Source organism: Panicum virgatum, chromosome 8K (genome assembly GCF_016808335.1).
Source record: "Panicum virgatum strain AP13 chromosome 8K, P.virgatum_v5, whole genome shotgun sequence".
Classification (NCBI taxonomy): Eukaryota; Viridiplantae; Streptophyta; class Magnoliopsida; order Poales; family Poaceae; genus Panicum; species Panicum virgatum.
This window is the reverse complement of record NC_053143.1, coordinates 10,773,611-10,798,301: the sequence shown is the minus strand read 5'-3', so window position 1 is coordinate 10,798,301 and position 24,691 is coordinate 10,773,611. Positions and strand designations below refer to the sequence as shown.

The 24,691-nt window shown below is 45.0% G+C and overlaps 1 long non-coding RNA gene across 1 annotated transcript; it reads left to right on the top strand.

Moving 5' to 3' along the window:
* Positions 1-19,730: 19,730 nt before the first annotated feature.
* LOC120643911 lies at positions 19,731-21,148 on the top strand. The gene is made up of 2 exons (XR_005663241.1): positions 19,731-19,864; positions 20,534-21,148. It is a non-coding gene; the product is annotated as an uncharacterized LOC120643911 (long non-coding RNA).
* The last annotated feature ends 3,543 nt before the right edge of the window (positions 21,149-24,691 follow it).

Genomic DNA, 24,691 nt, shown 5'->3' with positions numbered 1-24,691 from the left:
AAGGATGGCTCGAAGAGAATGTGTGTCGATTATCGGGAGCTAAATGCAGACACTATCAAGAACAAGCATCCACTGCCCCGTATTGAGGATCTCTTCGATCTGCTTCGAGGTGTTCATATATTCTCGAAGATTGATCTTCGTTCGGGTTATTTTTAGCTGAGGATTCGTCCTGGGATATTCCGAAGACGGCATTCACCTGCAAGTACGGGCTATATGAGTATACGGTCATGTCCTTCGGCTTGGCTAATGCCCCGGCTTTCTTCATGCATCTGATGAACATGGTTTTCATGGACTATCTGGAGATTCACTATCATCCGGGCAAGGCCAATGTTGTAGCAGATGCTCTGAGCAGAAGAAGTTATGTCAACATGGCTGTGGCTTTCCAGATGCCTCCAGAGTTATGTGAGGAGTTTGAGCAGTTGAGTCTAGGCTTCTTGCATCATACTTCGAGTGCAGCGTTTGAGGCAGTACCGACTCTAGAGTCAGAGATCAGGCAGCATCAGAAAGAAGATGAGAAGCTGCAGGAGATTCGTGAGTTGCTCAAGAAGGGCAAGGCTCCTCATTTCAGAGAGGATGATCAGGGTACTTTGTGGTACAAGAACCGGATCTGTGTGCCAGATGTGAAGGATCTCCGGAAGTTGATTCTGAGTGAGGCCCATGATACAGCTTACTCTATTCATCCGGGCAGCACGAAGATGTACTATGATCTGAAGGAACATTTCTGGTGGTATGGAATGAAGCGTTCAGTGGCAGAGTACGTGGCTATTTGTGACACCTGTCAGCGTGTCAAGGCTGAGCATCAGAGGCCAGCAGGTCTGTTACAACCTTTGAAGATTCCAGAGTGGAAATGGGAGGAGATCACTATGGACTTCATTGTTGGATTGCCTCGTACTCAGAAAGGGTACAACTCTATATGGGTAGTAGTGGATCGATTGACGAAGCTTGCTCACTTCATTCCAGTGAACACTACTTACTCCGGTGCTAGACTCGCAGAGTTGTACATCTCTCGGATTGTCTGCTTGCATGGTGTGCCCAAGAAGATCATATCTGACAGAGGGTCTCAGTTCACTTCTCGATTCTGGGAGCAGCTCCATGACTCATTAAATACGAAGCTGCATTTCAGTACGGCTTATCACCCTCAGACAGATGGGCAGACAGAGAGAACCAACCAAGTGTTGGAGGATATGCTGAGAGCTTGTGCTATTCAGTACGGTACTAGTTGGGATAAGTGCCTGTCTTATGCTGAGTTCTCATATAACAACAGCTATCAGGCCAGTCTGAAGAAGTCCCCCTTCGAGGCATTGTATGGCAGAAAGTGCAGGACTCCTCTCTATTGGGATCAGATTGGTGAGAAGCAGCTCTTTGGCCCTGAGATCATAGATGATGCGGAGCAGATGGTTCAGGCTGTGCGAGAAAATCTGAGGATTGCACAGAGCAGACAGAAGAGCTATGCAGATGGCAAATGGAGAGACCTGACTTTCAGTGTCGGTGATTTTGTATACCTGAAGGTGTCTCCGATGAGAGGAATCCGCAGGTTTAATGTCAAGGGGAAATTAGCACCTCGGTATGTGGGGCCATTCAAGGTGCTAGAGCGGAAAGGCGAAGTTGCTTATTGCCTGGAGTTACCTCTCAGCCTCTCAGGAGTTCATGATGTCTTCCATATATCTCAGCTGAAAAGGTGTCTGCGAGTGCCCGAGGAGCAGGCACCACTGGATGGAGTAGATGTGCAGGAAGATCTGACTTATACTGAGCATCCGATGAAGATTCTGGAGACATCAGAGAGGGTTACTCGGAATAAGTGCATCAAGATGTGCAGAGTTCAGTGGAGTCGTCACAGTGAAGCTGAGGCTACTTGGGAGCGAGAAGATGAGCTGAGAAAGACGTATCCAGATCTCTTTGCTAGCCAGCCCAGCTAAATCTCGGGGACGAGATTTCTTTAAGGGGGTAGGGTATGTAACACCCTAATTTAAATTCCAGCATTTATTAATAAATTTAATTGGATTTATTTAAATTTCTAAGATTTATTGTGTTAGACTTGCATTTAATCTAAATTTTTGTTCTATAAGTAATTAAAATTTTATCATAGGTTTAGATTTTGATGTTGCATTCATGCTGGTGCATTAATTTAATTGTTTGAGTGCTAGTTGTGAATTCAAATTTGAATTTGAATTCACCTAGTTGTGTGTTAGTTTGAAATAGAAATAGAAATGGAGAAATAGAAGGAAAACCCAAAACTAGAAACCAGCCCTTGGGAAAACCCAAACCAGCCCAAGCCCAACTCCTCCCAGCCCACTCTTCCCTTCCCTCCCCGGGCCCGCTTGCGAGCAGCCCAACTCCCTCTCCCCGCCGCAGCCCAACGCGCGCGGCCCAGCTCACCCACCCCCGCTCGGCCCGCTTCGCCGCGCGCTCAGTTGCTAGGCTCCCTGGCAGCCCACTCCACCGCACGCGCCGCTCTCGCCCGCGTCCTTTCCACTACGCCGCTGACAGCACGACCCCATGGGTCAGTTCCTCCCTCTCCGGCGCGACGGCCGCGCGGAACAGACTCGCCGTGATCCCCGCGCTGCGCCCGCGTCCCTAGCACGCACACCTAGGTTCGCCGCCCTATAAAAGGAATCCGCACCCCTCCCGGAAACCCATCCATCGCAGCCGCCAGCGCCGCCGTAACCCTAGCTACCCTTGCGCCGCGCAGTACCGCCGCCAACACCGACGGGCAGAGGAGCACGTCGCCTTCAATCAGCCACCGCCGGCGCCGATCCGGCCACGCCGATCCATCCACCGGCATCCCCGAAGCCTGCCGCATCCGGTCATCAGGTGCAGGAGCCCCGAGGCATCTCGTGGCGACATCTCCGCGAGCGCCGCCCGCCTCGACCGGCAACTCTCGCCGACGAACCCGCTACGCCGCTACCCCGTCCACCATAACCCCCGGTGAGCATCTCTTGTTCCCTCTTGGTTCGTTTGCGCTAGTTGTATTAGCCCTTAGCCCGCTCCCGAGGTCAGCACATCGCACGCCGGCGAGGTGCGCCGTCCGAGCCGCCCTGCACCGGCGACGACCCCCCTTCCAGCCCCGAACCGCCTCTCCGAGGGCCCTAGTGGACTGTATGCGTCACGCTCGCCCTTTTGCACCAGGCCGCGACCCTTTGGGCCACCTGAATCGCCGTAGCGATCAACTCCGGCGACCCCCCCCCTTCCAGCGCCGCCGCTCGCCGTGGCGTCAGCGCCGCCGCCCGCGTGCCCAAGCCCTCTGAGCCGCCCATTTAGGAACCAACGGCCGGGATTAGATCGGATCCAGATCTAATCTGGACCGTCAGATCCAAAACCGACGGCCCAGATTAGAAGATACCCTTTCGCCTAGTAATCTTTCTAAAGAGCCCCTCCCTTTATTGCTAATCAACCCGCGGTCCTGATCTATTCAAAAATAATTACGGTTTGGCCCTGTTTTATTCACTTAAGCCCCTGAGCTTTTTAAATATCAAACCCGCCGTCCAGCACCTGGTCTTTTGCACGCTAGCCCTTAGATTTAGTGGTTAATTGCGTTTTAGTCCCTCTGTTGTAGCAGAAAAGTCCCTGGAACCCTGTTTTTATTACAGATAAGCCCCTGAACCTTGTTTTTAGCCTAGAATACGCGTTTTAGCTCCGTTTTAAGCGTTCTTTATGTCCACGCGATCATTGTAACGCGTAGAATAGTTTTAGCTTAGTTTTTCTTGCTGTTTTTATGTATTGATGTACTGTTTCTTAGTTTTTGTTAGAGTTTGCTTGTATGCTTATTGTTGTGCCTCGTTTTGGCCATGTGTTCGTGAGTAGACGTCGAGCTACCGGAGGAGCCCCAGTACCAGTACCAGGAGCAGCCGTCTTCTGAGCACTTTGAGCAGCAGCAGGAGCAGTACGACGAAGGCAAGTATAACATAAACAACCTATCACTTTTAAATACAATTTCATACTGCATTTTAATACTGTATGCCTATAAGGATTTCCTAGCCACTTTATATCACTGATATATATCCTTTGGGTTGCATTTGTTTAGTTGTGCTAGGTTGCTGCGCTATAACACACTCTGGTCCTTTTTAATTAATTTGATTAATGGTTTACTTGAACTTAATTCTTTGAGTGGCCCTCTGTGCTTCGTGCTTGGGTGGCTCATGTCTCGTTAAAATATGGTTTTTTATAGAAACATGGTTTAGGGGGCCAGCACGGTGCTTAGTGCTTGGTTGGCCACTCTCCATAAGGACCGGTTCATAGAGCGACAACCTGGGACAACAGCGCTTCCACAAGGCTAGAATGGGATAGACTTGGCGTAATAATTAGATCTTTTTGGTTTGGTGTAACTTACCTGCGGGGCAGGGGCGGTAAGCTTATATGGCCCTCGTGCTGAGTGGCCTCGTCTGTGCTTTGTGTCTTGACGCCCACTAGACCTGCTCCATAGTTGCCGATCCACCCTCGCGGTTACTCCCTACCAACGAGATTCTTTGTAAAGGCCTCGTAGTGAGTCGCTAGTCATCTCACCTAAGGAAGTGTGATGAACCTCTAGCGTAGCTCACGACTTGCGGGTAAAGATGTGCAACCTCTGCAGAGTGTAAAACTGGTATACTAGCCGTGCTCACGGTTATGAGCGGCCCAGATCCTCCTTTTGATTAGTGGGGTTGTCTCCTTCCGACGAGGGAGGTGCCTCTCGGGGTTACCTTGGTGGCTTGGTTTTGGTTTGGCTCTCAGTAGTAACATGTTTAATCTTGATTAATTACTATGTAACTGGGTTAATGGTAATTCATCAACTCGTAGTAAATAGCTTTAATAAAATTTTGCCAAGACTTAAAAGCTAATGCAGTGGAGTCAGCCAACCTTAGAGCCTCATAGTTTGTGTTATACTTGTTGAGTACAAGTTGTGTACTCACTCTTGCCTCTTCTCTACTTTTTCCTCTTGGCTACGCTACTGCTGCTCAGTTCCTGCCGACACGAGGGAGTTCGTCCAGCGCTACCAGGACTACGAGGACTTCTAGGCGTTCGTCTCCCAGTCGACGTCCCTGTGGCGCCCTGCTTCAGCTTCGGAGAGTTTTTATCGTATTTGTACTTCGCTTCCGCTGTATCAGACATTTTGTCATTAATGTAATAAATAACATTCGTATTCGCTTTATTATATCTTTTTACGTGATATGTGCTGTGATATACTGTTCATTCTGTTGTATATACGTGTGACTTGATCCTGGCACGTATATGATTGCTCGGTTTATGTCCTTTTATAAACCGGGTGTTACAACAGAGTAGGCAAAAGAGCTATGCAGATGGCAAACGGAGGGACCTGACCTTCAGCGTTGATGATTATGTATATCTGAAGGTGTCCCCGATGAGAGGAATCCGCAGGTTTAATGTGAAGGGGAAGTTAGCACCTCGGTATATTGGTCCATTCAAGGTGCTAGAGAATAAAGGTGAAGTTGCTTATCGCCTGGAGTTGCCTACCAGTCTCTCTGGAGTGCATGATGTCTTCCATATTTCTCAGTTGAAGAAGTGTCTGCGAGTACCTGAGGAGCAAGCACCACTGGATGGGTTAGATGTGCAGGAAGATCTGACCTATATTGAGCACCCGGTGAAGATTTTGGAGACATCAAAGAGGGTTACGCGGAACAAGCGCATCAAGATGTGCAGAGTTCAGTGGAGTCATCACAGTGAAGCTGAGGCTACATGGGAGCGAGAAGATGAGCTGAGGAAGACATATCCAGATCTCTTTGCTAGCCAGTCCAGCTGAATCTCGGGGATGAGATTCCTATAAGGGGGTAGGGTTTGTAACACCCTAATTCAAATTTCAGTATTTAATAATAAATTTAATTTTCTTTATTTAATTTTCTAAAGTTTATTATGATTAGTCATGCATTTAATCTAATTTTGTTTCACAAGTAATTAAAATTTTTCTAGGTTTAAACTTGTTGTTGCATTCATGCTGGTGCATTGTTTTATTTGTTTGAGTGCTAGGGTTGAATTCAAATTCAAATTTGAATTCAAATATTTGAGTGTGGTTGGAAAATAGAAAAGAGGAATAGAAAAGGAAAGAAGGAAACCCAAACCTAGGTAGCAGCCCAACCGGCCCATGGCCATCCTTTTCTTTCCTCCGCGCCTGGCCCATCCCACCGGCCCAAGCCAACTCACATCCCAGCACCGCACGCCAGCGCCCCGACCCGCTCACTCCCTCTCCCCGCTCGGTCTCTGGCAAGCCGGTCCCACATGTCAGCGTCGCCTGCCTCTTTCCTTCTTCCTCAGCGCGCCCGCTCGCCCGAGATCCCCGCCGAGCATCTCGCCCGCGCTCAACGGCACGGACGCCCAGGAAATCCCGGCCCCATCCTTTAATTAGCGTCGCGACCCCCTATGCCCTCATCCTCCCATCCTGTAGCCGCCGCAACAAACCCTAGCCCCGCTCGCCTCGCCCGCACAGCTCCGCCGCGCAGAGCCCCTGCGCCGCCGTGCCAGCGCTGCTCCGCCGCCCCACATCCAGCCCGAGCTGCCGCGGAAGCTTCGCCTGTGCACCAGGAACCTCCCCGAGGCCTCCATCCCCGACATCGGACCCTGCAGCGGCCGTATTTGTGCCGGAGGCCGCCGCGGGTAAGTCAACTTGCCTCCCTATTTCCTCGCCGCCGGCGACTCCGGAGCCCTCCTGACCCCTAGCATCCCCGCAGGAGCTTCACGAGTCGAACCACGGGATCTAGAGGCCCGGAGAACCCCTGCAGCACCCTCCTCCGCGAGCGCCGCCCGCGACCCGCCGCTCGACCTCGTCGCCGACCGCCCTGCATGGCCGCACCAGCCCGTTCTGACCCTCGGTAAGCATCAACACACCCCGCTCTCCCTTCTGCGCAACTTCTCGTAGGCCGTAGCGCCCTTTAGGTGTCCAAACGTGCAAGCCGGCGGGTTTCGCCGCCGTAGCGCCGCCTCGCCACCCGAAACCTCTGCTCCGGCCACGGATAGCCCGAGCAACCACTCCCAGAGGATCATGCGTGCCACAGGCATGCTCCAGGACCAAACCCGAGTTGTTTTTGTGCCCGGACGGCCAGGCTTGGCCAAGTCCAGTAAGCTCCGCCGCGGAAAACGCATCGCCGGTGTGTTCCGCCGCCGCCGTCGCCCGGGGAACACCCCGGCCGCTCGATCTGAAACCAACGTCCACGATTAGATTTAGATCCCATCGATTCAGAGCCCTCAAATCTTGATCCAATGGATCAGATCTGAAGATACCCCTTCGCCTTGGTCTTTTTGCTAAAGAACCCCCTAGTTTCCTTGATATAAACCCGCAGTCCATCCTAGTTCAAAAGTAATTCCAATTAAGCCCCTGCTTTTACGTTTTAAACCCTGAGCTTTTTAGATATAGAACCCACCGTCCACCCCTGACCTTTTCACGCGTTAGCCCCTGGATCTTTTTGTTTTTTACATTTTAGTCCCTGGTTTTTGCAGAAACCCCCAGAAACTCTGTTTTTCTTACAGTTAAGCCCCTAGATATTGTTTTAAGCGTAGTTTTCACGTTCTAGCTCCGTTTTAGGCGTTCTTTATGTCCACGCGATCGTTGTAACGCATAGAATAGATCTAGCATAGTTTTGTTTGCTGTTTTCATGTATTTTTGTACTATTTCTTAGTGTATGCCATTGTCTGCATGTATGTTTATGTTGTGTATTGTTTTTGGCCATGTGATCGTGAGTAGACGTTGATCCATCTGAGCAGCCCCAGTACTAGTACCCGGAGTAGCATCCATCTTCAGATCAGTTTGAGCAGCAGCAGGAGCAGTTTGAGGAAGGCAAGTATAACATGAACACCACCTATCACCTTTAAATACAATTTCATACTGCATTTTAATACTGTACGCCTATAAGGACTTTTCTAGCCACTTTATATCCTTTATATATCCCTTGGGTTGCATTTTGGTTAGTTGTGCTAGGTGCCGTGCTATAACCCACTTGGTCCTTTTTAATTAATTTGATTAATGGTATATGCAACTTAATTCTGAGAGTGGCCCGTTTGAGAGGCTCACATCTCGTTAAAATATGTTTTGTTAGAAACATGGTTTAGGGGGCCCAGCACGATGCTTAGTGCTGGGTTGGCCACTCTCCATAAGGACCGGTTCATAGAGCGACAACCTGGGACAACAGCGCTACCACAAGACTGGAATGGGACGGTCTTGGCTTACTAATTAGGTCTTTTTGGTTTGGTGTAACTTACCGACGGGGCAAGGGTGGTAAGCTTCTATAGACCTCGTACTGAGTGGCCTCGTCTGTGGTATTTTTGACGCCCACTAGACCTGCTCCATAGTCGCCGATCCAACCCTCGCGGTTACTCCTTACCAACGAGATTCTTTGTAACGGCCTCATAGTGAGTTTGCTAGTCATCTCACCTAAGGAAGTGTGATGAACAACTAGCGTAGCTCACGACTTGTGGGTAAAGATGTGCAACCTCTACAGAGTGTAAAACTGGTATACTAGCCGTGCTCACGGTCATGAGCAGCCCAGATCCTCCTTTTGATTAGTGGGGTTATCCTCCTTTGATTAGGGGGGTTTCCCCGGGTGGCTTGGTTTGGTTTGGTTCTCAGTAGTATCATAATTAATTCTGATTAATTACTATGTAATTTGGTTATGGTAATTCATCAACTTGTAGTAAATAGTTGTAACAAAACTTTGCCAAGACTTAAAAGCTAATGCAGTTGAGTCAGCCAACTTTAGAGCCTCATAGTTTGTGTTATACTTGTTGAGTACGAGTTGTGTACTCACCCTTGCCTCCTCTACACTTTTTCCTCTTGTTCTTTTGGGGATACTCTACTGCTGCTCAGTTCCTGCCGATGCGAGGGAGTTCATCCGGAGCTACCAGGAGTACGAGGACTTCTAGGCGTTCGTCTCCCAGTCGACGTCCCTGTGGCACCCAACTCAGCTTCCGACGAGAGTTATCGTATATGTTTTATGCTTCCGCATACTCTGTTTCAGACATTTTGTTATTATTGTAATAAATAACATTCGTACTCGCTTTATTATATCTTTTACGTGATATGTGATGTGATATATTGTTTATTCTGTTGTATATACGTGTGACTTGATCCTGGCATGTATATGATTGCTCGGTTTATGTCCTTTTATAAACCGGGTGTTACAATCCTCTTCCTAGGATCGACATCTTATTTGATCAATTAGTTGGTGCTAAATTCTTCTCCAAGATTGATCTTCGGTTGGGGTATCATGAAATAAAAATCCGAGAGGAAGATATTCCCAAGACGGCTTTCTCTACTCAATATGGGCTTTATGAGTACACAGTTATGTCTTTTGGGTTAACCAATGCCCCAGCATATTTCATGTACCTCATGAATTCTATCTTCTTTGAAGAGCTTGATGTCTTTGTGGTAATTTTTATCGATGACATTCTTATCTTCTCCAAGACCGAGGAAGAGCATGCCGAACATATTCGCATTGTTCTTCAAAAACTTCGTGATCATCGTCTCTATACCAAATTTAGCAAGTGTGAATTTTGGCTTAAGGAAGTGGCTTTTCTTGGACACATTTTTTCGGAAAATGGTGTGGCTGTTGATCCAAGCAAGGTGAAGGATGTGCTTGATTGGAAGCAACCACAAAATGTTAGTGAGATCCGGAGTTTTCTTGGACTTGTGGGTTATTACCGTAGGTTCATTGAAAATTTCTCCAAAATTTCTAAGCCCATGACTGAATTGACAAAGAAGTGTGTGGAATTCAAGTGGACCGACGCGTGTGAGATTACTTTTCAAACCCTCAAGACCAAACTCACAACTGCTCCTATTCTTGCTCAACCAGATATCACTAAAGGATTTAATGTGTATTGTGATGCCTCTAGAATTGGACTCGGTTGTGTTCTTATGCAAGAAGACCAAGTCATTGCTAATGCTTCACACCAATTGAAGCGTCATGAAGAAAATTATCCTACCCATGATCTTGTACTTGCCGCCGTTGTTCATGCTCTCAAGTTATAGCGTCATTATCTTCTAGGAAATTCATGCAATATCTATACCGACCACCAAAGTCTAAAGTATATTTTCACTCAAGCGGAACTCAATATGAGGCAAAGAAGGTGGCTGTAATTAATCAATGATTATAAATTGGATGTTCATTATCATCCCGGCAAGGCCAATGTGGTTGCCGATGCTTTGAGCCGAAAGGCCCAATGCCATTGCTTGTGTACCCGGTCCGGAGTTAACACACTTTGTGAGGATTTTTGGAAGCTAAATCTCTCTATAGTAGAGCATGGGTCACTTGCTTATTTAGTTATCACTTCTAATCTCATTGGTGAAATCAAGAAAGATCAACATGAAGACAAAGGCATGATGAAGCTTAGAGATAGAATTAGCGAAGAAAAGTTCAAGTGTTTCAAACTCGATGATCAAGGAATTCTTTGGTTTGGGAAACGATTGGTGGTTCCCAAGAATTTTGAACTCAGAAAGAAAATTCTAGATGAGGCTCATGAATCTCAGTTTTCTATCCACCCTGGTAGCAACAAGATGTATCAAGATTTGAGACAAAAATTTTAGTGGACTCGCATGAAAAGAGAAATTGCAAGGTATGTGGCCGAATGTGACATTTGTCAAAGTGTAAAGGCCGAACATCTCAAGCCGGCCAGAACTCTCCAACATCTTCCTATTCCGTCTTGGAAGTGGGAGAATATATCCATGAATTTTATTACCGGGCTTCCTCGTACTCTCCATAGGTAGAATTCCATTTGGGTCATTGTGTATCAACTCACAAAATCTGCTGACTTTCTTCCGGTCAAAGCCAACTACTCAGTTGAGAAATATGCGGAGCTTTATCTCACCAAGGTTGTTTGTCTTCATGGAGTTCCTAAAGCAATTGTGTCGGATAGAGGTCCTCAATTCACTGCTCAGTTTTGGAAAAGTCTCCATGATGTCATGGGTACCGATCTCACCTTTAGCACAGCCTATCATCCTCAGACCGGTGGACAAATCGAGCGAGTCAATCAAATTCTTGAAGATATGCTCAGATCGTGTGCCATTATTTTTGGGAAAAGTTGGGATGAATGTTTACCATTTGCTGAATTTTCCCACAACAATAGTTATCAAGCTACCATTGGGATGTCGCCATTTGAAGCTTTGTATGGGCGAAGTTGTAGAACTCCTCTCAATTGGTCGGAATCCGGAGAATGAGTATATTTTGGCCCAGACATTGTTATGGAGGCCGAAGAGAAGGTGAAAACCATTCAAGAACGACTACGAGCAGCACAATCTCGCCAAAAACACTATGCAGATCGGCGTAGGAGAGAGCTATGTTTTAAAGTTGGTGATCATGTCTATCTCAAGGTTACACCTTTTAAGGGCACACAACGATTCCAAGAGAAAGGCAAGCTTGCTCCCCGCTATGTTGGTCCGTTTTGGATTTTGGCAAAATGCGGGGCTGTCGCTTATCGGTTGGAATTGCCACAATCTCTATCAACTATTCATGATGTGTTTCATGTCTCTCAATTGAGGTAATGCCTAAGAGTTCCTATGGAAGCTACTAATTTTGAAGATCTTGATATTCAACCCAATCTCTCTTACAAAGAGCATCCTATCTGAATTCTTGACCGAGCTGAGCGTAAAACTAGAAACAGGACCACCAAATTTATGAAAGTCCAATGGAGTCGCCATTCCGAGCATGAAGCAACATGGGAACAAGAAGACCAACTCCAACAATCTTATCCTGACTTATTCATGGATGAGTATGTGTACTCATGATCCCTTCCCTCATTTCATTTTGTTTATGATAATCTAGAGATTCTAGGACAATTGCTAAATGATTCTTTAAGTTGTTTTCTTGGTTGCTATCTTATGCCTTAGGGAGGATCGCCAAACTCAACTGATTCTAGGCAACATCTTGACTTGAGGACAGTTTGCCATTATCCCAAAAATCTTGGGCAAAACCATTCCAAATTAGTGTGATCTACTAACTTGAGCCACGTCTATCTCTAGATCCTTTATGAAATTTCGGGACGAGATTTTTCCAAGGAGGGGGGCGGGAGAATTTGTAACATCCCTAAAACTAATTTTGCTATAAATCATATCATCATGTGCATCGTCATATAAATTTAAATTGAGTTTGGTTTGATTTCCGGAATGTCCGAATTTCAATCCGAAACCTCTAGGTTGGGAAGACCCAGAGTATCCGGGCTGAAACCCGGAGTATCCGGGTTTACTGTAGCAGACGTGTGTCTAGCACACAAACACTTGTTTTCCACCTCACCCCCCCGGCCCCACTTGTCATTCCCAACCCCCTTCACCTGGGAATCTCCTCCCAGCACCCTCTCTCACTCCCTCACTCTCTCCAAGCCTTTCTCTCTCAAGCTCCAAGCCATGGAGGAGCTTCCCTTCCTTCCCCACCATTGAAGCCCCTCCCCTTCGCCGGAGCATTGCCGGAGGACGCCGGAGATCGACGCCGACGAGTTGCACCACCTCCCCTTCATCTTCTTCCTTGGAGCTTGGAGCTCCCCCAAGCTTTTCCTTCCTCTTCTTCAAGCTCCAAGCATGAGGACGACCTCGAGCTTCACCAAGCCCTCCCCACAATCTTCAAGACCTGACCTTGCTAGTGTTGCACTCATCGCCGGTAAGCTCATCCCCTTCCCCAATCCATCTCCATTGCCCTAGGTTTTGAGCCATTAGAGCACCTTCACCATTGATGACCTAGAGCTCTCAAACCCTAGTGCATGTTGAATTTATCTATCAAAATAGACTCCCCACATTCCTACAAACCTTTAGAAACAAACCTCACCCCCAAACCGAGGTCGGAATTGCTGGCAATGGATTTTCCAATGTCCATACGTCGAGCTGCCGGATAGTCCGGGGTTACTATAGAAAACTCCGAGAAGTCCAGAGTATCCGGGGCTAAAACACGGACTATCCGAGGTTGCCTATCCGGAGTGTCCGGACTGAAGTCCGGAGTGTCCGGGAACCCCTATAATATGGCCATTTGATAGTTATTTAATCCCATTGCTTTTAGTTATACTTGAACCCTATATGTATGATATATCTAGCCTCTTTTATCATGGTTTTGCACTAATAAATCATGCTTCTCATATCATATGCATCTCATAGCAACAATTCATGGCATATATACTTATTTAGCATCATTGCATTCGTGTAGAGACCGAGACGCCGAATCAAGAGGAGTGTGAGCACTAGTTGGAGCGCGTGGGTGACGACACTTCCTTTGAGACCCAAGGCAGGCACCTAAGCATTCTTCTATCCCATATTTTGGATCAAGGACATTTATATATGTGTCTTGATTGTGCATGAGTTACTATATATATATATATATATATATATATATATATATATATATATATCAATTCTTGCTTAGAACCTATTTGATGCATTACCAACCTTGCCTAGTATAACCCCTCCTAGTTGAGTATGCTTGTTAGGCATCATGAATTATATGCTTAGCCTTGCATAGTTACGGTAGAAGTCGAGAGGTGGCAAGGTCACCACCGCTCGCGAGTTATATGATATAATGTTTGATTCTTTTTAGTTAGTCAATGATGAATAAAATTGAGCAATTGTGAATGGTGATTTGGACTTGGGCAAGTATGGTAGAGCCATGTTGAGAGTGGAACTCAAATGGTTAGACTTGCTTGAGTTGATTAAGGACTGATGCGTAATCGCTTTGATACTTGAGCTCTTTTTCTGTACGAACCACATGCTTTATAATGGGAAAGTAAGCCAACTAGCATGAGTCACACCTTGCCTTGATCGGATTCAGTGTGAGTCGTGATGGAGTGTGATCAGCGGTTCCAGTGCACTTGTCCTTCCCGACCGTTCGCTCCTAGTCGGTTGTGTTCGTGTGAAAGGTTGAGGCACGCTCTTGTACTTTAACTTTAACATAGAGTTACCAATGAAGTTCATGAAAGATTGAGCTTATGATACATGATCACTTTACTTATGCAATTTCATTGATGTATGCTTTAGAGATCATAGATGCTATGTCTTTTGCTTCTTATAACTTGATCAAAGTAGATGCGTTTTATACAAGATTAAATACCATGACCTATCCTTGCAACTAACCAAATGCATTCTCCTTGAGGTCGGGCAAGTATATACCCATACCGGATAAGTCTTGCGAGTACCCTTTGTACTCATGGTGCTATTGTTAAAGTTGTTGCAGGTGATGCGCTGTCGGAGGCCGTGTTTGGCTACTTCTACCCCGCAGACGGAGGTGCGGGTGAGGAGTAGATGGCCGGTGGCTACGAGAAGGGCACTATCGGCATATAGTGTTACCTTCTATTTTGCGTTATGTATGGAGTGCACATTAGTCAACTTTCCGCTGCAAACACTCTGAAAACCTGATGTAATGATCTTTGAACCTCTGTAATATAACTTGTGTGTGGATGTGCTTATGTGACGGTCAGGGGCGAAGCTAGCTGCAAATTGACCATGGTGCACTCCTCAAGGGACACATGAAATTTTATAAAAGTATATGGTAAATTTGAGTTTGTCTTGTGGTAATATTTTCTTTACCCTGGTGCAAGGGCACCATGGTAGATGAACGTGGATTCGCCCTTGGTGACGGTATTACTGTTGTGCGAGTGGAGTGTGTTTAAATCCTGGGCAGTGCTCATAACACATTCCAAGGACTACTGGGGTTAGTCCTCTCTGATTGAGTTGATCAATGGACGATAACTCGATTAGGCGGGATTAACTTGGGCTGGTTCCTGACAATGAACGAAGCAACATGAGTTAAGAGTTTACAGCTCAAGGTCTCTCGGACCTGGGTTGGGCATCAAACCCCCCAAAACATAACAGTGCAGGATTATTTTCAAAGACAAGTTTTGTTGGTTGCACACTCAGCAGTTCAGAACTGAGATAAAAAGTAGCACATCATCGGGAAACTTTAACCAGGCGTTGTTGCCTACCTTCTTGATCCACTTAGGCATTTATCCCTCTTTGGGATATGTTTCTGCTCCTTGAGAAAATACCTTGCTTTGATCCATATTTCTCCCCCTTTGGAATCAAATCACCTAAAAAGTCTTGCTCCTAAAAAGGTATTGCAAAATAATATAGCTCAAGAGAAGGTTAGTAGCCTACGGAGTTAGTTTCATGACACATGATCCAATTGTATGATATCAATGAAGATACCAATTAATAATTTCACTACGGTGGATCACAAAATCACAAAACTAGCATGACATGAGCTATGCTTTCCATAAGTATGTGAACAAAATGATAATGTGAAAATCAAATGCACAACTAGATGTTATAACTAGAAAGCTTAGATCATATTATGCACGGAGGTAGCTCTAAAATAATAAGGAATGACAAAGATACTAATTGAATGAATTTAGAACCTTGCATACCTTCGGGGGAAGCTTTGTTTACCTTGCATGTACCAATTTGAAAGTGACTTTCAACCAATTGAAAATCTTTAAACAAAGAGCACTTGGTACACCAAGGTTAAGCAAATATATGAGCACATAGCCTATGAACTTAGATATGAGCATTTAAGTTCAATAGAATATGACGCAATATGCATGAAAGCACAATTTATCTAACCACTCTTATAGAGTTGTTTGTTCACATTGAGCGTGAATAACATTCTTTTAGAGTGTTAACTCCATCGTGAGACTACAAAAAATAAACTTGCAAACATGTTAGTCTCAAAATCACAAGCCATAGAATGAACTCCCCCTAAATGTGTGCATTTATTGTTTAAATGACCAAGCAAATGTATGTACATTGATTTTGACATAATTGGGAAGTTTACCCTATAACTTGTGTTCATGATACACATATGAAATACATACCTCATGAGATCCATGTACCATGAAGGGTAACCTTGTGTAGTTTTCTACACACTTATCAAAATATGTAGGTTGCTCATGGGTTAGAATCATGACACAAGCAACCCACTATATATAACACTAGGAGATGCAATATGCAAACATCCTAGGAAAAACAATAGAGCTACATGATGCTTGAAATGAACTCTTGCTACCATTACCTTATGGGGGACTTGGGCAACACCTGTCCAAGTTGTGAGCTTAGTTTGTTTTGGCTTGAAACTTCACTTCAACTTGTAAGCTAAGCCTCCAAATCCCCCGAAGTCGTACTTGGCTTTAAGTCTCCTTTGGAACCCACACCATTTGAGGCCCCATCATATTTGTGATGATGTCCTTGGACACCCAAATGGAGTGGTTCCAACTCCTTTCCTTCTTCCCAATCTTGTGAATAACCACCTTCCCATTTGTCTTCTTTTTTATCACATAGGAGGTGCTATTCCTTTTGTTCCTCCTGTTGAGCTTGGTGTAGATGAGAGAACTCTTGATTGTGAGTTTCTTTTTGTTCTACTCATTCGGAAGTTTCTTCCTTGGTTGAGGACACTTGTTGGACTTGTGGCCTTCTTTGTGGCACTTTGAGCAAGTCACGGTGGACCCCTTCTCAAGCTTCTTCACCATGTCTTCACGGTTATCTTGAGAAGGTTGGACATTTCTCTCTATGCCTTTGCCCTTCAATCTATACAAGTCATTCATGAGCCTTTCCAATTCTTACTTGAGCTCATCATTTTTCTTAGCAATGAGATCATCACATGATTCTACAACAACATTCTCATAGCGTTTCTCATTGCAAGGGTCAGAGCAAGAATCATCAATTAAATCAATGCAAAAAGTTGAAGCATCTATCCTAGAGATAGGAATTGCACAAGTGATAGTTTGCTTCATTTCCAAAGAGTCATTAGTATCATTAATACTCTCAAATTTTAATTTGAGCTCTTCATGCTCCTTGATAAGTAATTTGAATTTGCACATCAAATCTTCAAAATTTGTAGCAAGAGAAGCATTTAGATAATCGAGAGAATTAAGGTTTTTAATTTCTTTTGATTGCTTTTTAATGAATTTTTGGTGCTCATGAACAAGGTCAAGAAGTTCATCAATTGAAGGAGAGTCGGAGTCATCATTACTTACATCGCTATCCATACTTTTTGCCATGAAGCAAGTGTTGGATGATGATCCTATGCGGGTGGTGAATTTTTTGTTTGATTCATCACTTGAACTTGCACTTGATTCTTCACCACCGCTTACCCATTCACCAAATACGGCATATGATTAATGCTTGGGCTTCTTCTCCTTCTTTTGCTTGTTCTTCTTGAACTTCTTCTCAACCTTCATAAGTTGATGGTGAGGCCCGTCTTTGAGGAAGACCATGTACTCCATTGAGTTGATTTCCTTAAAGCATTTATTCATCTTCTTCACTTGCTTGTGGAGGTTGGGATTCATTGGCTCTTTTTCATCATTTGAGGAGCTTCTTGCATCCTCTTCTTCCTCATCACTTGAGCTACCTTTGATGGCCATCTTCTTCAACATCTTGAGATGTTTGCATGCAAATGCGCTATGTGTTGGTGAAGAAGATGGCGCTTTTGCCTTGATGTCATTGCGTAGCTCATGGTCAATCACCTTGTTGAGGATTTGATTTGGTGTCATTGTGTCGAGCTGTTTCTCATATAGAATTGTGGTCACCAAATCATAGTCCGGCATTCGGAGTGAGTGAAGGATCTTGCGAATGAGTTCCAAATCTTCAATTTGCTTCACACCTAAGGAATTAATCTCATTCACAAGAGTGTTCAAACGTGAGTATATAGATTCGGCATTCTCATCATCAAGTTGCTTAAAGCTATTAAGCTTATCAATGAGAACATGATATCTTTCGTTGGCTACATCCTCCGTGCCCTCATGGTTCTCAATGATAGTCTTCCATAGCGTTTTAGCATTTTCACAAGAATAAATCCGGTTGAACACATTATCACTAAGAGAAGACAAGATTATGCATTTAGCGGTGACATCATATTGCTTCTCTTGTTGACCATTATTTTTTACACCTTCACTCACAACTCTCCAAACGTTTAATCCCATTGGTTGGAGATGGGCTTGCATCAAGACCTTCCAACATTGGAAGCCCGTGCCGTCGAACCGTGGAGCGGGTCTAAAATGATCTATCCTTTCCCCCTAAGAGCTAACTCACTAGGCGGTGAAGCCTACCGATCTAATGAGCTGGTAAACACAAATTTGCCAATGGAATTTGTTTTCTTTGTGAGAGAAGTGAGTCCCGGCTCTGATACCAATTGAAAGCGATCGGGTGCTCTAGGCTAGGAGGGGGAGGGGGTGAATTAGGCACTATTAAAATCTTAACCTATGGCTCCATCTAGTTTGCACAAAACTTAAACTAGATCAAGCTATCTAGATGTGCAACTACGGTTCACATTAGTGTGAAAACCCTCATGCCAAAAGAGTTTTGCAACCTATAGCCAATCCTAGCAAGATACTACACTAAGAAAGTAAAGGCACACAAGTTGCAATATGAAATACAGAAGTTTAAATGGAGAGATGAGAGGAAGCGAACTCTCGACACGAGGATTTATCCCGTGGTTCGGATTGTTACAAAGGCGCCCCTATGTCCACGTTGTTGAAGCACTCACGAAGAGTATCGCTTCCCGACAATCAAGTCTCTTCCGTGAACACAATCACGGTCACCTTGATTCCGATCTTCACTAAGAGAGATTGCCCACGAAGGAGGGGTCTCCGTCCCCTGCACAATGTCGTTGACGCCGCTCCACACCAAGCCGAAGGGTCGTTGACTTGCCGGCGAGCCATCAATTGCTCCAAAGGGCCGGCGCACCGTAATACAAGTGTGGTTCACTCTAGAACCAGCCACAAGGATCTCAACCTTGCTTGTTCACTCACTCAAGAGCTAATCTAGCACTCACACTTTACAAAGCTAGTGCTAAACCCTTAGGATTTGATCTTTATGCTCTTGGATGACTTGGAGATGTTCTTGGGTGTGTGTGGGATGTTTAGCAACTCCAGCAAGCTTCAAATTAAATGGCCGGGGGAACACATATATATAGGCCTCCAACTTGAACTAGCCGTTTAGAGCCGTTGGGCACATTTCTGCATAGGCATCGGAACTTCCGATGCTTGGGCATCGGTTCTTCCAGTCACTAATAGTTTGAACTAGCCGTTGGGCCTTTCTGACGAGTTCTGCAGCTGAAAAATGGTACCATCGGAATATCCGGTGGTAGTACCGGAACTTCCGGTGCTAAAGGAACTTTTTGGGGGTCAAAAACATGCTCTCTGAACAATAGTACGGGCATTGCACCGATGCCTTTTTTGTAGCATCGGAATTTCCGGTGTTTATAGAAATCAGTTTCAAGGTGCTTCGTATTTTGGCCATAACTTTTTACTCCGAACTCCGATTTGGATGATCTTGTACTCTTTGGAAAGCTTGTGAAATTATTTACAAGATTATTCTAAATTCCATCTCTTTTGACCAAATTTTGAGCATCGGAATAACCGGTGATAGTCATCGGTTCAACCGGTGCCACACAGAAATCAACTTCTCCGTGTTTTGACCATAACTTTTTACTCGGAACTCCGATTTCGATGATCTTGTACTCTTTGGAAAGCTTGTGAAATTATATACAAGATTATGCTAAAGTCCATCTCATTTGAATAAGTTTTGAGCATCGGTTAAACAAATGCTTGTCGGAAGGTCCGGTGCAGGGTCATAGGAAGAACCGGTGCTACTGATTTTTGCATAACTCGTCCAATTCAGCATTTCTTTGAGTTCTTGCTTCATGTTTTGCTTTGCTAACCCTTTTTAATTTATTTTTGGGACCTAAAAAAATTCACTTAACAAACTTGTTAGTCCTATTGATTGCGTTGTCATACGATCACCAAAATCACTCGAAACGGCATAAATGATGCCATGTTCGTTACAACCTCCTCCTCTTCCTCCGCCTCCCTGGGCTTCGCCACGTCACAGCTCGCCGGCCTCTCCCTCTCCGCTGGCGCTGCCACTTCAGCCGTCGTCGCCCCCTTCCCCAAGAGGCAGCTCCAGGCCTCCAGCCCATCGTCGCGCGTACGTCTTTGATTTGCTTCGCTTTGTGTGTCCTTGCTCTTCTGTTTCCCCTTGCTATCTACGAATCTTCAGCTGGTTGGGTTGCTCTATTCTTCTGTGCTAATCGATTCAGCTAGCTAGCCCGCCTCCAAAGTGGAGGATGACTGGACTAGGTAGTAAGATGCATGGGATGTTTCTTTCGAGAAGGTTTCATTTGAGTTTCCATCATTCGGTGATGTACTGATGTGCCTTTGGCGAACTACCTTTGAAAACCTTACACACCTCTATGATTCATCAGAAATTTTTTTAATATATATAATGAGAATTCAAATGGCAATTCATGGTGGCTAGAACATCTATTTTGCGGGTGGCTGGGGCTCTCTGATTCCAACAGGTTCTCTACAAGGCACAGAGGAGTCTGAACTCTGAAGATGTGAAGATAGGCAGACTGAAAACACTAGTGTAGCTATGCACCGTGCAACTGCTCAGGGTTTTTTTTTCTTCACTTGTCCTGGCAGTTTTACCAACCATTGTAACGGTATATCGGGCTGTCACTACTCACTACACGCTACACTTTGTGCTTGGCGGATGAAAATCAAACAGGAGGCATTCACCATTTCTCCTGTTTGGCAATGGCTTCTCTTCTGAAGCAATACGTCATCAATCCAACATGTGTTGCCACCTTCACAGCTGTGGTCATCCAACCCCGTCTGCTGCTGCTGCGCCTTCGTCGACCGCGTCAATGTGAGCCTCTCTTCGTCGGAGGCCGGAGGTGGGACCAGCCCGGCGTCCCTCGCCGTCGCCGGAGCTGAGCCACGTGAAGTCGATCTCCGGCCTGTCTCGGTCTCTCGCGCGCCGTTGGATTGGCGCCGTCAGCCCAGATGGAGGGTCGGTGCCTCTGCGGAGCAAGTGGCAGGAATCCCTCGTCGATTGCGTGCCAACGGGGAAAAAAAGAAACGTGTGAAGCGGCGCAACGAGCTCGACGTAGTACCGTACCGACAGCTTAAACAGAGTGGAGTGCACTGCATTTCGTAACAATGATTGGCTCAACTGAGAATCAGCTTCATTCTTGCAGCAGAAAAAATGTAGGTTGGTCTGTCCCTTTTGCTCCAAGAGACTAGCCATGGCTTTCACCTGTGGCAAAACCAATTGCCGCACGAGTTTTCTTTGTTCCTTTCGTAGGCAAGGTTTTCTGAAGATGGGTCGTTTGGTTGTTTGGATGTCAAGAGCTAGAGTTTAGCTCTGTCACATGGGATATTTCAATACCAATTAAGAAAATTAAATATGAGCTAATTATAAAATTAATTACATAACCCTAGGTTAATTCGCGATACGAATCTAATAAGTTTAATTAATTCATCATTAGCACACGTTTACTATAGCACCATATTGTCAAATCATTGATTAATTAGGATTAATAGATTCGTCTCGCAAAAATTAGCCTCCATCTATGCAATTAGTTTTGTAATTAGTATATGTTTAATACTCCTAATTAGTAACCAAACATTCGATGTGATTGGGCTAAACTTTAGCCCTAAGGAACCAAAAACCCTATTACAGGGACTAAAGTTTAGTCTTTGTCATATCGAAACTTCGGATGCTAATTAGGAGGACTAAATATGATGTAATTATAAAACTAGCTACACAGATGAAGGCTAATTCACGAGACGAATCTATTAAGTATAATTAATCAATCATTAGCACACATTTAATATAGCACCATATTGTCAAATCATTGACTAATTAGACTTAATAGATTCGTCTCGCTAATTAGCCTCTATCTATCACTACAAAAAACTATTTAATCTGTGACGGATTTTCCGTGACGTTTTCATAGAACGTCACGGATATATAACAGTGGATATAGTGACCTTTTATCAAGTTCATCACAGTTCGGCCCATTTAGTAGTGACGTTTTATAAATTCATCATGGATCAGTATGAAGGCAAGGAGGTTTTAAGTTTGAAAACATGAGAAAAAAAGGATCAACATGAGGGTAAGGAGACTTGAAAAAATAAGAAAAAAATTAGCGCATATGGGCTGAGAAAAGGTATTAATAAATAAACTGAAAAAAGAAATAACTAAATAAACTGAAAAAAGAAAAAAATAATCAACTTACTTGGGTTTCGAACCTCGGTCCTTGGTGCCCAGCACACAGTAGCCATTACCACCGCGTTATGCCACTGTTTATGATCATGTTGGGTGTTTTTACTTTTTTATATTTTTATCAAAAGCTCGTTATTGGGAAGAATAAACAACAAAATGGCGAATTGAACAGTAGACGTTAACGGAATCGAACCCTGGTCTTCTAGGTAAAACACGCGCAACTTACCACTGCACCATACTGTTGGCTCTCCTTAGCCTATACGAAATATTCCGCAAGCGCAGAGAGACCGATATAGCTTTCACTATGGAGTATATTTGGGATATCGAACCCAAGGAATGATAAACACGACCAAACTTAGAACTAATTCAACCGGACCCACCAGAGGAAGAGAGGTAAGTGGGAAGAGGGTCTAACATCGGTTAGCCAACTCATTACCCAGAAGACTTGCAACTAAATTGTCTTGATCTGCTTCAGCGGCTAGAAGAGGAAGGACTTCAGAAAGGGGTGAGAGGGAAGTCCAACGGCAATCTGCAACTACTGCTATGAAAGCACCCGAACATGGTGGACTACAAAAGGATGGACACGGCTGTCACCACTTGCCGCCTACCACTGCGGTTCCGTGGGGTGGAACACAACCCGAGGTAACTAACCAAGCATAGGCATCACGCCTACAACTATCAAGTTATGTACTCCTACCTCCCTGGCAAGGCAGAGAGCACTCTCGAATAAGTAGAACTTGCTACTTACGCAGACTAGGAATCCCGCAGATCAAAGACAGAAAGTAAACAAGTAACTAAAGTAAAGAGACAGACTAGCAAGATACCGACGAGAGACGAGGAACTTCACTCCAAAGATGCTTCATTCCTCCGAGGTGTCTTACAAAAGTAGAGTAAGGCCGAGGGAATTCGGCACCGCTCCTTTATTTTGGTTTTCACCAAAGCTCTCACCTCACACTCTCCCTATTCTACACTAAAGATGGACTACATCTTGCTTGAGACTCTTCTTCTCTCCAAATGGTGTGTAGTGTGTGTGTGTTGAGGGGAGGGGAGAGGCCCTATTTGTACTACTGTAGGTCGGTTCCCGCCAAAAACATATATAGAAAGTGATCAGGTAACTTGGCAGCTACTCCTCCTCGAAGTGCACCTGGACGGGAGGCCGTCCAGGTTCGGCCGACCCAGGGGGTCGGGCGCTCCCTGGTGGACCTCCCCCGGGTCCATCTTCCTCTAGCAAGCTGACAAGTGGGCCCTGAACCTTATCCTTTTGTGCATCTTGCGTGGCGCCCTTGTTTGCTCTGCTAGGTGGGCCCTCCTTGTAAGTGTGTGACGCCAGTTGCGATCTTCTGTGTGTTCTTGTGGCGTCTGGTGCGTGTTTTCTTCGTATTTCACTCTTGCTCATCTGAAATAGTTAAATCTCTAAAACAACTGTGGAGCAACGAGTAAGGTGTATAGTTTTCTTTTATTATTGAGTATAGTCGATGGTCATATTTTGTATTTAAGGACTGTCAACATCGGCCTGGCTCCCAAAGCTTTTCATCCCTTCAATGCACCGTCACGTTGGTCAACGGTTGCCCATTCTCCCTAAAGATGGTTTCGGGCTTGCGATTGAACTTAGGTAAAGCAGGTGAGTCCATCCATCCATGGCTCAAGCCTTTCGACCATATGATGTGTTTCTTCGACGGCCCCATGTTGGGATGCCTTGGACTTGTCCTTGTGAGCATACTGATAAAATTTGAGCTTGAAATTCTAAAGTGGGTAGGTCGGCCGGCCTGGAATTTTCCCCAAATCGACTCAATTTTCTACCGTGAGTTCCTGCAGTCACATATGCACCAAAACTAGTGGAACTCATTAGTTTAACTCAAATTTATTTGGTGTTGGCCTTCAAATCATGAATTATGGAGAAATGTTGGCGGTAGAAATCATCGGAAATCAACCGCCAACATGTACCCGAGTTTGTGATGTTGTTTGGTAATACACTTTTTATACGCATATAAACGTCCCGTGTTTTAATTTGAAGAAAAAAAAGAGGCGCATGAAGCCATGGGGAATCAAAACCATGAGAAAAAACTAGTGAGGTGACCCGCGCATTTGCGCGGCTAGTATTGATATTCTAAATATATCTTGCATTTTAATCTAATTATTATTCATAAATTTAAATCTTTCTCATCACATACTACTTACTTTTGCTTCTCTGCTGCTAGTGCAGTGGTGCTTCTTTGTGCCTACATCTTTCTTTGTCAGTGATGTGGTCGCATGGTAAGGGCACAACCCTAATCCTGTCATGACTGTCTATCTCCTCGATCTTAGCTACTACCATTCGCTAGTAGAAGTAGTAACATGTTTTTTATCTGCTAGCCCTTGCAGTAATGCTGCCCACTGCTCAGTTCAACAGACTCAGTTGTTCTTTTGCTAGCTTCCCTACTTTATGATCCTCTTGATCGTCTGTTGCTACTATGTTTAATTCTGTCATCTTTGTATGGCGACATGCCTCCATGGCCTAGTTTCCGTTGGGGAACAACCGATCCAAGTTTTTTTTTCTTTTTGGAAGCTAACAAATCTCCATAATGCAGAACACAAGATTCCATTCAGAATTTCAGCAAACTATGTTCATGTTCAAGCCTGACTTACTATACCAACCATGGCTGATCGATGTTGTTCTGGTTCCTGATATGCTTGTGGTGTTAATTTTTTTGACCTTGTGGTGTTAATTGTGAGGTGCGGTAGTGTTTTGTAGCAATGTCGGCA